The sequence below is a fragment of the Papio anubis genome, chromosome 14 (genome assembly GCF_008728515.1).
Source record: "Papio anubis isolate 15944 chromosome 14, Panubis1.0, whole genome shotgun sequence".
NCBI lineage: Eukaryota > Metazoa > Chordata > Mammalia > Primates > Cercopithecidae > Papio > Papio anubis.
The window spans coordinates 40,688,885-40,703,420 of record NC_044989.1 but is presented as its reverse complement, the minus strand read 5'-3'; the positions used below and the strand labels follow the sequence as shown (position 1 = coordinate 40,703,420).

Genomic DNA, 14,536 nt, shown 5'->3' with positions numbered 1-14,536 from the left:
AATGATAGAGTTTATAAGAGTAATTGCATGAGTAGTATGCCATTTTCCTAATACCATAGTAGAGAGAGTATTTTCATTGTGGGGCCTAGTACTCAATTATATACTTATTATCTATTTGGCTTTAAGCAGGCATTTTAGCCTTTTTGATCCTTAATCTCCTCATACACATGGAGACTAGTAAATAATTACTAGACCTGCCTATTTCACAGGTTTGTGAAGTAAGTCAGGCAAAATTATTGGTGGTAAAGTCACTTTGGAAACTATACAGCATCCTACAAATGTAAGGGCCAATTATATTTATGTTGACATATTATTTAATAATGAGCACTAGGAGAAATGTAATGCTTTGAATTTCCTTACTAGAGATGATAAAAGCAGTATTCATAGAATTCAAGTTCATAACCATCACTTGGAGTAATGCTTCACAAACCAAAACAACTTTTTTAAAGTTACCTTCAATGTATTAAGTATATATTGTATGTTGTTAAAAAGTAATTTGAGTCTGTCATGCATGAATCTTCACAAGCAATTTCTTTCTTAAGACCATGTGAAAAAAACACAATTTTTTTAAAAAGCTGCAAGCCTGGGCAACCTAGTGAGATGCTGTCTTTACATTTTTTTTTTTTTAATTAACCAGGCATGGTGGCATGTGTCTGTAGCCCCAGCTACTGGGAGATTGAGGTGAGAGAATCACTTGCAGGTTGAGGCTGCTGTGATCTTGCCACTGCACTCCATCCTGGGCAACAGAGAAAAACCCTGTCTCAAAAGAAAAAAAAAAAATAACTGCAGTTGCAACAACACCATTGACATGACAGAGCATGAGCATAATTAATATTGCATACAAATATAATCTCAGAATATTAGAAGCGGGCTCACTGCTCAATTGTTCAGAAAATGATACGGTATGTTCCTTTTGGGTCAAATGACTGAGAATTTTTAAAAATTGCCCTTAAATAGAAACTGCACCGTATTTTTATCTAGAGAAAACAGTCTGTGGGAACCACCTTCTCCCACCCATGTCTTAGCAGTGGGAACTAGTGTCACAGACCAGGACTATTTACTGATCCCCGTGGCAACAATGTGCTTTATCTTGCATAAGGCCTAATATCCTAAGAACTCCATTGTACTTTAGTACAGTATCTCATCCCTAAAACAAAAACCTTGACGTGAAATATAAATGCTTCAATAGAATATTATTAAATAAAATATTACTATAATGCCAGAGAGTCTTACGCAGTCTCTTCACCAGATGTCATTTTGGAACAAACCCTCTGCCATTTCTGAGTAAAAGTCACTGGACCCTTCAATGAAGTGATTCAATTAAAGTCATCCCTTTTAATTTGTTACTGAGAGCATTCAATGGAGTATAGGAATGTCAGGGCTGAGGCTTTTAATGGTGTCCTAGACACATGTTGCAACACTTCATGGAGACACTGCCCAGGTGCCTCATTTCCCTAGGTTTGGGGACCATTCCCCTGTTATTTTTCAGGCTCACAATAAGAAACTGAAGTTAGTCAAATTGCTAAAAACTTCACCTACGGTGAGACCTGGTCACTTTCCAGATTTCTTGACTTGTTAAAGCACACTGACTAAGATGCCAAATGTCTACACATGAAGACTAAGTTAGATCCATAAATTGCTTCAGGGTTCTGAAAAGAAAAATGCTGTATGAATACTAAGCAGTGATATTATCAGTTTATCTTATGGCAGTATCTGCACTTTTCAAGCCTACAGGATTATACACATTTTAATAAAAGTAGTGTTCTACAGAACTTACTTTCATACAACTACATTATATTTTTATGTTTGAGGGAATGTAGGTGGTAGTACAGATATTCTATTTTCTTTTGACGTCTTCCCTCCAATGTTTCAAATGCATTAATACTCAGCGGGTGAAACTGAAATACATTTTATTCTTCAGAATCATTCCCTTGTAAGATCTCAAATGATTGTTAAATCAGGGTTGAGTGAGCTGCAACTGGATGTGTCATTCATTGATTTTTTTTTTTTTTTTTAGTAGAGATTTGACATTTCTATGCATGTTAACACCCTCTTTTGATAATAAAACACTCGAGGCCAACTCTTTCTCTGTTCTATCTTGAAGACCTGCTGTTCTTTCTCATTTTTCAAGTGCTTCATGAACAAATAAAGTAACTTGACATTGTTGTTAAGAGGAGTGTTTCAATACCCTGGACCCGCTGATTATGCTCTGAATAATTGGCCTTGCTTTTTGTATTATAAAAGCAACTAGATGAAAAAGAGCCTTACATCTAAGCATAGAAGAGTTTCAACAAGTGTAAAGGCTTCCCAGTCTCCAGCTTGCCTCCCAAGGTTCTAAAATAAGTGCTTAAAAATGGCATTCTCTAATGAGACTGCTAGTTGGGGAGGATTGGGTGAAGAAAATAAGTGGATTTTAATCTCCCAGAAGCCAAGAACTTCATCTTATTTACAGTTGTACTCCATGTTGTGATGGGCCTCATCAGTGTCTGTCTTAGTTACAGGAACCAAAACAGAAAAAGAAAAAAAAAACTATTTCTGAATCATCAGATTGTCTTTTTTGTAATATAAAGAGGAGGGAAGGTTTTCCAAATGAAAATTATACTGGTAAGAAATCCTAAATGAAGCACAAAATATGAGTTTAGGGAATACTGCTTATGTAGTTATGTGTCTGTCTATCTATGTCTATGATATTTGTGTGTGACATATGAGGTATGACTATAAAATAGAGAGGCTTAAAAAGCATACATTTTGGACAGTTCATTTGTGTGGCAGTGTGGTTTAACTAAATAAAGTATGCTAAAGTGCTTTGCAAACTGTAAAGTATTATCCAAATATGACACATTGCAATTATAGTTTGTCCTGCAACACATATTTATTGAGTAGTTCCTAATGTCTATATCAATAAAATAACTACATTGGTAGAGACCAGGACGAATACAACAACTTAACCCATAACCATAAAACTACGGAAAAGAGAAAACAGCTAATATAAACATTGATGACTGACCATAGAGGAAACATGTAATAAAGAATACTTAACCAGGAGGCATGCTTACCTGTCCAACATACAAGCTGGCTTTGTAATATATTAAATATTTTATTCTCAATTGTAATATATTGAATCTTTTATTCTCAAAGAGCCACTTTATCATTGTAATTTCAAAGCATAACAACTCAGAAGTTTTCATTAAGAACAAGAATAAATGGAAGGACTTTTTCTGTCCCTCATAAACAATATCACAATCTGTGGATGCAGTGTAAACATGGCTGCAAAAAGAGAAGAGAGATGAAACTTTCAAGACAGCTGTCAGTAACTGCCTACCTGGAGTGACTATTGATTATGTTCCCATTTATTCTCAGCTTAAATCACTCAGTCTCGCAGTTGGACAACACCTCTCATTCCAAATAAACCTTCAGTTCTTGACTGTTCCATATCAGGTAGCTGCCTTTTCCAGTCATTTCTTGATCAGAACACACATTGCTTTGAGTTTTTCCTCTTTACATCCTTGAAACAAATGCAAATGCACAGGGATGACACATTTTGGAACACTATGAAACACCTTCCAGAACTTACCAGTGTTATTTCACTCTGTAACAAGTTAAAAACAAATCACAATGACTAATGCTGTCACTGATGAGCTATAGTTGCCATTTACCTCTATCTGTGGATAAGAAAATTGTCGAGTATTTTGGCCCAGAGATTCACTTCCTCTGTCAAATGTGGTTAAAATTTTACATGCGGGATGAAAAAAACAAAGAAAAACAGAGTGATTTACTGAGCTTGTTTTCCCTCAGAAAGCAGCCTCATTAAAGTAGTTTGTTGACAGTTCTAAACTATCTCAAGATAAGCACTGGTTTGGAAAAATATATGTCTCCATGTAATGTCTGTGCATTTTTTAAAGAAACCATTTGTACCTTTTTCCTGTGTTGATAAATAGCATAGATGTCATGTTTAATAATTTATGGGCTCAGGTGGCTGTGATGAGTCTCCAGACCTGCTTAGCTCCTAAAACATGTTTAATAACATGGCATTTTTGCAGCCTTTGATTTTCCTTTGGTACCAATGGCTGAGTGAGTACTGAGAGCTACCCTGCCTTATCGGGCTCACCATCACTACTCAACTATCCCAAATTAGTACCAAACTAACCTCTCTTATTCAGTCTAACTTTAACTAGCTTAACAGGATGTCTCCTTATTTATCAGTGTCTTTAAATCACCCTCAGAACAAGATGTTCACTGGAGTTCAACTAGGCCACTGAGAGAGAATGCTCAGGTGTTCCAACATTTTCTCTCCACTCACTTGCCCAACAGTTCCAATCAAAATATCTTTGAATTGCCTACCTTTTTTTAGCTCATCTCTTCAAGCTCTTTCCATTACAACTCAATGAAACAAAATGCAAAACAAAGAACTAACATGCAAAAAAATTACTTTTCTTCATTGTATTTTATTTAGCATGAATGTCTCTGCCTGTTCTATAGAGATAGGCCCATGGACACAATCAGACCTAACTAGGCTGTCTGCATAGGAAGCTAGAATAAACATTAAATGATACATTAGTATAAATAATTAGTAAAGGCTTTCAGCACTGATTTTTATAGTCAATATCCAATGACAAATAATCTCATTAACTGCACAATATGAATGAATTAAGGGAAATATCATTTCACAAATATTTAGGAACTTATTTAAGAATAAGAATACTATGTTGGGTACTATAAACAGATTATAAATTTCACAATAGCTGCAGTTCCTGAGCTCAGGAATATGGTAATTCAGTTAAAAGGGAGGATCGCCAGTTCCAATAGAGAGCAGAAATATTTGAACGCTGGGGTTTTTCTGTTTTGTTTGCTTTGTTTTGATTTTTTTAAATGAGTTATAGACTTAAATTCTTTTTGTCTTCTCCTAGAGGGAGGTCCCTTTGTACCACACAAAGGCAAAATAGTCTCAGTAGGGCTGTCTATTCTATTGTTCAGGGGCTCATAAATAGAAGCTTGAGCAATATCCTTGCAAATAAAGAGAAAATATTTCTTGCAGATCATAGGACATGAGTTTGGAACAAAGTGGAGGCAAGAGAGCCTCTCATTTACCATGACACAAAAGGGCAAAATTAAACTCTGTGAGGAAATTTAAAACTTAGGTGAGTTTACCAAGATCATCTCCATGGTTTCTGCCAGGTCACTTAGATCTAAATCCACAATAATGACTTGATCATTTAATCTGAAATACAAAAATACATAATGCATATTATCAAATGTTTTAACAATACCAACAATACATGAATTAAATGTTCCTGTTATTTAAGGCTATTAGAATTATTTAAGAGACTCCTGGATGCTATCTCTTATGGTAACTACAATGATTCCGGTTTCCAATGCTTTTGGCAGAATTTAAAATGCAAGTGATCGTATAAGCATGACTATCTGAAACCTGAGCACTTCATTCTGACCAGCGATTACACACCACCATATCTCTCTTTCTCTTCCTTCTTGTCTAATATGTTTCATATTAGATTGAGTAGCTAACTTGGAAAGTAAGATGTCCCTTTAGGAAAAACAAAACTGTTAGGTATTTTCTTCCAGAGAGTGCCAAGTGAGAACTCAACAGACTACTTGTCTCTGCTAACATGTGGCTTTATGATTACTCCAGTATTCTATCATCATCAGATCTCATCAACCAGGAAAATTAAATCTTATAGAAAACAGCAATCTTGATAATGTCACAACCCCTTCATTTAACACACCCAAAGTCAAAGTGCTGAGCTTGCTACCTGGGCACTTTGGTTTTATACCACTCCCTTCCATTACCCCAGGCTTCAGCCAAAGTAAACTCTTCACAATTGCCAAACAGATTCTGTACCATGTTGCTTCGTGGCTATTACTCAAACTCTTCTGTCCACGTGGAATTTCTGTATTCCCCGCTTTTTTTTTAGTTGACATGTCTTTTATTATTATTATAATACTTTATGTTCTAGAGTACATGTGCACAATGTGCAGGTTTGTTACATATGTATACATGTGCCATGTTGGTGTGCTGTACCCATTAACTCATTGTTTACATTAGGTATATCTCCTAATGCTAAACCTCCCCCCTCTCCCCACCCCACAACAGGCCCCGGTGTGTGATGTTCCCCTTCCTGTGTCTGAGTGTTCTCATTGTTCAGTTCCCACCTATGAGTGAGAACATGTGGTATTTGGTTTTCTGTTCTTGTGATAGTTTGCTGAGAATGATGGTTTCCAGCTGCATCCATGTCCCTACAAAGGACATGAACTCAGCCTTTTTTATGGCTGCATAGTATTACATGGTGTATATGTGCCACATTTTCTTAATCCAGTCTGTCACTGATGGACATTTCGGTTGGTTCCAAGTCTTTGCTATTGTGAATAGTGCCGCAATAAACATACATGTGCATGTGTCTTTATAGCAGCATGATTTACAATCCTTTGGGTATATACCCAGTAATGAGATCGCTCGGTCAAATGGTATTTCTAGTTCTAGATCCTCGAGGAATCACCGTACTGTCTTCCACAATGGTTGAACTAGTTTACAGTCCCACCAACAGTGTAAAAATGTTTCTGTTTCTCCACATCCTCTCCAGCACCTGTTGTTTCCTGACTTTTTAATGATCGCCATTCTAACTGGTGTGAGATGGTATCTCATTGTGGTTTTGATTTGCATTTATCTGATGGTCAGTGATGATGAGCATTTTTTCATGTGTCTGTTGGCTGCATAAATGTCTTCTTTTGAGAAGTGTCTGTTCATATCCTTTGCCCACCTTTTGAGGTGTTGTTTGTTTTTTCTTATAAACTTGTTTGAGTTCTTTGTAGGTTCTGGATATTAACCCTGTCAGATGAGTAGATTGCAAAAATTTTCTCCCATTCTGTAGGTTGCCTGTTCACTCTGATGGTAGTTTCTTTTGCTGTGCAGAAGCTCTTTAGTTTAATTAGATCTCATTTGTCAATTTTGACTTTTGTTGCCATTGTTTTTGGTGTTTTAGACATGAAGTCCTTGCCCATGCCTATGTCCTGAATGGTATTGCCTAGGTTTTCTTCTAGGGTTTTTATGGTGTTAGGTCTAACATTTAAGTCTCAAATCCATCTTGAATTAATTTTTGTATAAGGTGTAAGGAAGGGATCCAGTTTCAGCTTTCTACCTCTGGCTAGCCAGTTTTCCCAGCACTGTTTATTAAACAGGGAATCCTTTCCCCATTTCTTGTTTTTGTCAGGTTTGTCAACTATCAGATGATTGTAGATGTGTGGTATTATTTTTGAGGGCTCTGTTCTGTTCCATTGGTCTATATCTCTGTTTTGGTACCAGTACCATGCTGTTTTGGTTACTGTAGCCTCGTAGTATAGCTTGAAGTCAGGTAGCATGATGCCTCCAGCTTTGTTCTTTAGACTTAGGATTGTGTTGGCAGTGTGGGCTCTTTTTTGGTTCCATATGAACTTTAAAGTAGTTTCTCCAATTCTGTGAAGAAAGTCATTGGTAGCTTAATGGGGATGACATTGAATCTATAAATTAGCTTGGGCAGTATGGCCATTTTCACGATATTGATTCTTCCTATCCATGAGCATGGTATGTTCTTCCATTTGTTTGTGTCCTCTTTTATTTCACTGAGCAGTGGTTTGTAGTTCTCCTTGAAGAGATCCTTTACATCCCTTGTAAGTTGGATTCCTAGGTATTTTATTCTCTTTGAAGCAATTATGAATGGGAGTTCATTACTGATTTGGCTCTCTGTTTGTCTGTTATTAGTGTATAAGAATGCTTGTGATTTCTGCACGTTGATTTTGTATCCTGAGACTTTGCTGAAGTTCCTTATCAGCTTAAGGAAATTTTAGGCTAAGACGGAGTCTCGCTCTGTTGCCCAGGCTCAAGCGCAGTGGCGTGATCTCAGCTTACTGCGAGCTCCACCTCCTAGGTTCACACCATTCTCCTGCCTCACCTCCCAAAGAGCTGGGACTACAGGCTCCCGCCACCATGCCTGGCTAATATTTTGTATTTTCAGTAGAGACGGGGTTTCACCATGTTAACTAGGATAATCTCAATCTGACCTTGTGATCCGCCCACCTCGGCCTCACAGTGCTGGGATTACAGGAGTGAGCCACTGCGCCCGGCTCCTCTGCATTCCCTTTTACCATTCATTCACTCAAGAATTCAGGGCATGTGTATTTGTTACTGGATCCATACCTGTCTAAATCCTACCCCTGCTTCAAGACCTAGAAATCTTATTCAAAACCATGAAATTACCCCATGAAATCTTCATTTATTCTTCTGATCAGAAATGGTTTGTTCATCCATCCATTCACTCACTTATTCAAATAAATATTATATTAAAAACCTACTGTTGACTGGGCTCAGTGACTTATGCCTATAATCCCAGCACTTTGGGAGGCCAAGGTGGGTGGATCACAAAGTCAGGAGTTCAAGACCAGCCTCTCCAACATGGTGAAACCCCGTCTCTACTAAAAATACAAAAAAAAAAAAATTAGCTGGGCATGGTGGCACATGCCCTGTAATCCCAGCTCCTCTGGAGGCTGAGCCAGGAGAATTGCTTGAACCCAGGAGGCAGAGGTTGCAGTGAGCCAAGATCCTATTGTGTACTCAGTCCTAGTCATACATGTGATTGTATTGTATTATCTATCCAAATACTTACTGAAACTAGAAATCTATGGGGTAAGCATATAACCACCCTCTCTCAATCTCTTACATTTAATTCATCAACTTTCAAATTTCTTCATTAAATATATCTAGGATCTACGGACTTCTTTTTACCTCTGCTGCCATGATCTTAAGCCATAATCAACCAAGATATCTTCAGAATTGTTCAATAGAATGCTAACTTTTCTCCTATATCTATCATTAAGACAACAGCATGAATGAGCCTCTAAAAATGTAAATCTCATATTGTGCCTTTGCTTAAAATGCTTCATTGACACAATCCTAAATAATCTAAGAAGGTTCTTCTGAGAACTTTACATCTAAAATGAGACCCACAAGATTTACAGATGCTATTCAAAGAACTAGGGAAAAAATCAGTGACATCATCAATAGAGTGAAAAAGCAAGCCACAGAGTTGGAGAATATATTTATAGCACTGGGCTTATTACAGAATTAAAATAATAATAAGAGGCATAATTGTCTGCTCCTCCACAACAGAGAGTTGAAGAATAACAAGTAACAGGGAACATAACAAGATCCCAGTTTAAAGGATGCCCAATCTAAATAGGATAGGATGCAGAAAAAAACATAATGCCCAGTGTTAGGATATAGGACTGGATCTCACCAAGGACTGGTGATCCAAGTAGCACCAGTCAGTGGACTGAGAAGCTTAGTGTTTTAAATGTGTAAAGCTTCCATCTAAGAATACCAGCAAAGTTGAAGGGTTCCACTTCCTTCCAGACACCTCAGTGCTTAATCATAGAGTAGAAGAAAATGACTTCAGAGTTTCACTAGCTAGTATGCCACTGGGATAAAATAAAACTTGTTTTCCTAAAAATGAATGCAGGTATTGGAGGATGATACATGTTGTTAGAATCATGGCACGCAGTCATGGAAGACGAGATCACAATCTTACGTACTACAAAGAAGCTACATTTTAGACCCACTCATGTTAATATATAAACGAAATGATGCTTCATTTACCATTTTGTGCCTTGTTCCTAACTCCATGCCTGGAATCTTTCTTGACTATTTTCAGGTACCCTTGCTTTGGGGTTGTCTATAAGAGCAGTATACAGATAAGGGTGTTTGTGTAGCCCTGCAAAATTAGGGCTATGGTTATGTAGCCATCAATCTGTGAAGACCTCACAGAAAAGAGGAAGATGTGATTAAATGTCATTCAGTCAATCTGAAGGAGAAAGGTCAGATAGAAGAGCACATAGGTTGACATGAGGGAAAATTGAAAGTCAGAAGAAGAATCAAAGAAAATTTTGGAAGTTTATCTCCATAAATATTCACTGTAGACACCAGAGGCAGGAGAAGCCTACTCTCTACAGCATGCTTAGATTTTTAAGAGAATGAGCCAAGTCAGGAAAGTACCAGCCTTAGAACTAGATTAAATTAATACAGCTTTGTCAATAGAGCTATCTTTCCCATGAAAGATAATGAAAGAAAAAAAAAATGGTATATTATCTACAGTCTCTGGCTGAGGAAATTTAGGAGTAAAACATGCACTGAAAGTTGCATTTTAAAAAGGTTAATTGAGTTTTGATGTTAAGGTTTAGAGGTAAAATTAATCTAATTAAAAGGGACCAAAAAGGCAATGGCTGTCAACCCTGGTGGCACATAGAAAAATTGTGAATACCTTGACCATTTCTCCGAAATTCTGATTTAATTGCTCTAGGGAGGGCATCTGAACACAGTCCCAGTCCTCCTTCCTTCATTTTTACTTCCTTTCTTCTTCTCTCTCTTTCTGCAGCTATTTGGATGTAAGGTGATAAGGGCCTGAAATAGAATAGTAACAATCAAAATGGAGAATAAATTAACATAAAGAGACATTGTTAAGAAAAAATATGACAGCTATCTTGACTATTAAAACCTAGCTGGATTTAGGAAAAGAAATCTTTCAATACATCAATGAAAACTACAGTCTTACAAGGCTAGTGGTTTATTTTTCCATTAGAGAAAAGAGAGACAATGATGGTTAACAGTAAAGTAACCAAAATATTGACTAAATCACAAATTAGTATCAATAACAACAGCAAGCCCCCTCCTACCTCAAATTTCTCACTTACTGGTTTGAAAAAACTTTCTGGCTCCCCATTGGCTCTGGTAAATTCTAATCCCCTTAAGCTGTCATATAGAGCCTTTCTTTTATTTTTTTTATTATACTTTAAGTTCTGGGATAAATATGCAGAACCTGCAGGTTTGTTACATATGCATACACGTGCTATGGTGATTTGCTGCACCTATCAGCCCGTCATCTACATTAGGTATTTCTCCTAATGCTATCCCTCCTCTTACCCCCCACTCCCAACAGGTCCCGGTGTGTGATGTTTCCCTCCCTGTATCCATGTGTTCTCATTGTTCAACTCCCACTTATGAGTGAAAATATGTGGTGTTTGGTTTTCTGTTTCTGTGTTAGTTTGCTGAGAATGATGGTTTCCAGCTTCATCCATTTCCCTGCAAAGAGCATGAACTAATCCTTTTTTGTGGCTGCATAGTATTCCATGGTGTATATGTGCCACATTTTCTTTATCCAGTCTATCATTGTTGGGCATTTAGGTTGGTTCCAAATCTTTGCTATCATCAAAGTGAACAGGCAACCTACAGAATTGGAGAAAATGTTTGCAATCTATCCATCTGACAAAGGACTAATATCCAGAATCTACAAGTAATTTAAACAAATTCATAAGAAAAAAAAACAAAAACAAAAAAAACATCAAAAAGTGGGCGGAGAATATGAACAGTCAATTCTCAAAAGAAGACATTTTTGTGGCCAACAACCATATGAAAAAAAGCTCATCATCACTGGTAATTAAAGAAATACAAATCAAAACCATGATGAGATAGCATCTCATACCAGTTAGAATGGCAATCATTAAAACGTCAGGAAACAACAGATACTGGAGAGGATGTGGAGAAATAGGAACGCTTTTATACTGTTGGTGGGAGTGTAAATTAGTTCAGTCATTGTGGAAGATAGTGTGGTTCCTCAAGGTTCTAGAACCAGAAATACCATTTGACTCAGCAATCCAATTACTGGGTATATACCCAAAGGATTATAAATCATTCTACTATAAAGAAACGTAACTGGATGGTACATCAATGCAGAGGAAATTTAACCTTGATCGAAATGTTTTTAGGAGAACAATAAATGTGGAGATTTACTATTGTTGATGATGCTGTCATTATGAATTCATACATTAGAAATGTAACTCAAGTGGAAAATGAACTTATATAGGATTCATTTGGAATGAATAGGAAAATATATGGAGATGAATGGGAAAATAAGCCTATATGGGATTCATTTGGGATATATTGGAAAAATCAGAGCAGAAGCTCTTTCCAAGAAAGAGACAATGGACATCATGGCAACAGTGTTGGAAAAAAAATTCTACTGGATTCAAGAGATATTTGTAATGAGCTTAAGGAATTTGTGGTGACTTAAATGTTTAGTGGGTAGAGAATGAACGAATGTCACTGAAGTTTCCAGTTTGAGAGACTGAAAGAGTGGTACCACCATTTGTAATGAATGAATCAATAATACAATGATAAATGGTTTGATTGGGAGAGAGCTAAGAAGTTTAGATTAGGATTTGTTTTACTTGAGACCACTGCAGTAGTTCCTGGAAAAAAGGTCAAATACAGTCAGAACTGTAGAGTACACAAGGAAGAGTGTAGTAAAGAGAAACAGGCGGATCACAAGGTCAGGAGATCGAGACTATCCTGGCTAACACGGTGAAACCCCGTCTCTACTAAAAAATACAAAAAACTAGCCGGGCGAGGTGGCGGGCGCCTGTGGTCCCAGCTACTCCGGAGGCTGAGGCAGGAGAATGGCGTAAACCCGGGAGGCGGAGCTTGCAGTGAGCTGAGATCCGGCCACTGCACTCCAGCCTGGGTGACAGAGCCAGACTCAGTCTCAAAAAAAAAAAAAAAAAAACTTCAAAGCTTATTCATTGTAATTGTGATCATGAAAATTAATGAAAAAAGAAGGGCAGAGAAAAAAATAGAAAAGAAGCTAGAATAGATGTTGAGTTTTGTACCTGACACCTAGTTGATCTTCAAGTCAGATATTAAAATTGAAAGTACAAGCCTATATTTTTTAGAAGAAAGCCATAAGAAAGTGTGGACCTGTAATTTGTAGATTAACTGTATTTTTAAATAATGACATAGATTTGGCCACATTTAACAAAAAATGTTATCTAAGGAGATAATTGAAGTAAACTGACAATTCTTAACTTTCTGTGGAATTCAACCTTGAATGTTAGCATACAAAAATGTGAGCATTAAAATATTTTATTGAAACTTTAATTAGTTCAAGGTAATTAATAAAATGTTAAGGTAATTAATAAAAATAATAAATAATAATATTTAATAATAAATTTAAGGTAATTAATAAAATCATTCCAGTGGAAATGATTACCAAATCCCAAGGTCTATTAAATTATAAGTATCATAGGGTTGGTTATAATATTGATGCTTCCACAATCTTTCTGACTTGACACAAAATCTACAGCTATGTCCAGGAATTCTCATATTTTTAATTTATTTTTATTTATTTATTTTTTTTGAGACAAGGTCTCACTATATTGCCAAGGCTGTTCTCCAATACCTAGGTTCAACTGATCCTCCTACCTCAGCCTCCTAAGTAACTGGGACTACAGGTGCATGCCACAGTGCCAGGATTCTCAGTATTTTCTTAACCCCTGGATTGAAAACCAAAACATAGCACAACATGATTTTAAAAAGCTAAAAAGCTTGTAAATAATTTTTAACTTAAATTTCTAAATAGCACCTATTATGCTCAAATTTATATATCATCCTTTAAAGTTGCAATCTATTTTGATTGTTTGTTTTGTTTCTATTTTCTCATTTGTCTTCTTCCTGGAAGTATTTGTCAAACCTAATGCTAACTAAACAGATGAGGCGTTTGATTCCCCCAGCCATAGGGCAAACACCACTTGTTTTACAGTGTACTTTTTGGTAGAAAAATGAGTAAATACTTATGAAGACATAGGTGGTTGAAACTTCTCCTTCCAAAAAGATGGAATAGACATACTTTTCCCTATTTCTCACACTAAGTACAACTAAAAACCCAAGACACTATACAAAAATAAACATAAAACTCTGAGAAGTAGAGAGAAGAAAGCGGGCTAGTATGGGGGTCTTAAAACCCATAAATGACGTGATAATGAGTTCCCTTCTGTTCTCTTCACATCATATATCCCAAACTTAAAGCCAGAGATAAGAAGAAAAAAAGAGAAAAAGCCCTAACACAAGTCTGCTCACTTTGGTCAAAGGACAAATAAAGGAGTTGAGTGGAAAGATAGAAAAATTTTAGACAATAACCTCTTACTTCAGCTAACTAGCACCTCAACAAATGCCAACAAAGGCCAAGTAGAACACTTCGACTTTCATTGTCCCCAGTCTATCATGACAGGTCCCATAACATCTACCAAGGTGCTGCCAGAGAAGACTGAGTAGGGAGTTGGGACCTTCACAGTCACCAGCTGTAACCATCTCATGTCCCAGTGAGGGTCAATGGAGACAGACCACTTGGAGAGCATGAACTTACATACCCGTCAAGTAGTATGAGGCATCCCTACTTCTCCTCACTAGGGTAATTGTGGAGCCATAGAGAGAGGCAGAACTTTCACCATTACCCAATGGTAATGGTGTTACTTCTCCCTCATGGTGTCATGGACACCATAGGAGAAGCATTTAGTACAATGAGTCACTATAACTTCTCCCAGTAGGGAGTATCAGTAGAGGCCTATTGAGAGCCAACTCTCTTACCTACAAGCAGCGGTAATGAAGACCCATTCCTCTGGGGTCAATGGAAGTCTAGTAGGGAACCTTGTCATTTACTCCCACTTG

General features: G+C 37.0%; 1 long non-coding RNA gene across 1 annotated transcript in view; it reads right to left on the bottom strand.

Annotated features, from left to right (window-relative positions):
- The window catches only part of LOC103876885, a 39,427-nt gene that overhangs the window by 7,551 nt on the left and 17,340 nt on the right, over positions 1-14,536 (bottom strand). The window contains exons 2-4 of the long non-coding RNA XR_636314.4: positions 10,302-10,441; positions 5,149-5,218; positions 3,323-3,505 (exon numbers count right to left, since the gene is read on the bottom strand). This is a non-coding gene — a long non-coding RNA (uncharacterized LOC103876885). The remainder of the gene's footprint in view (positions 1-3,322; positions 3,506-5,148; positions 5,219-10,301; positions 10,442-14,536) is intronic.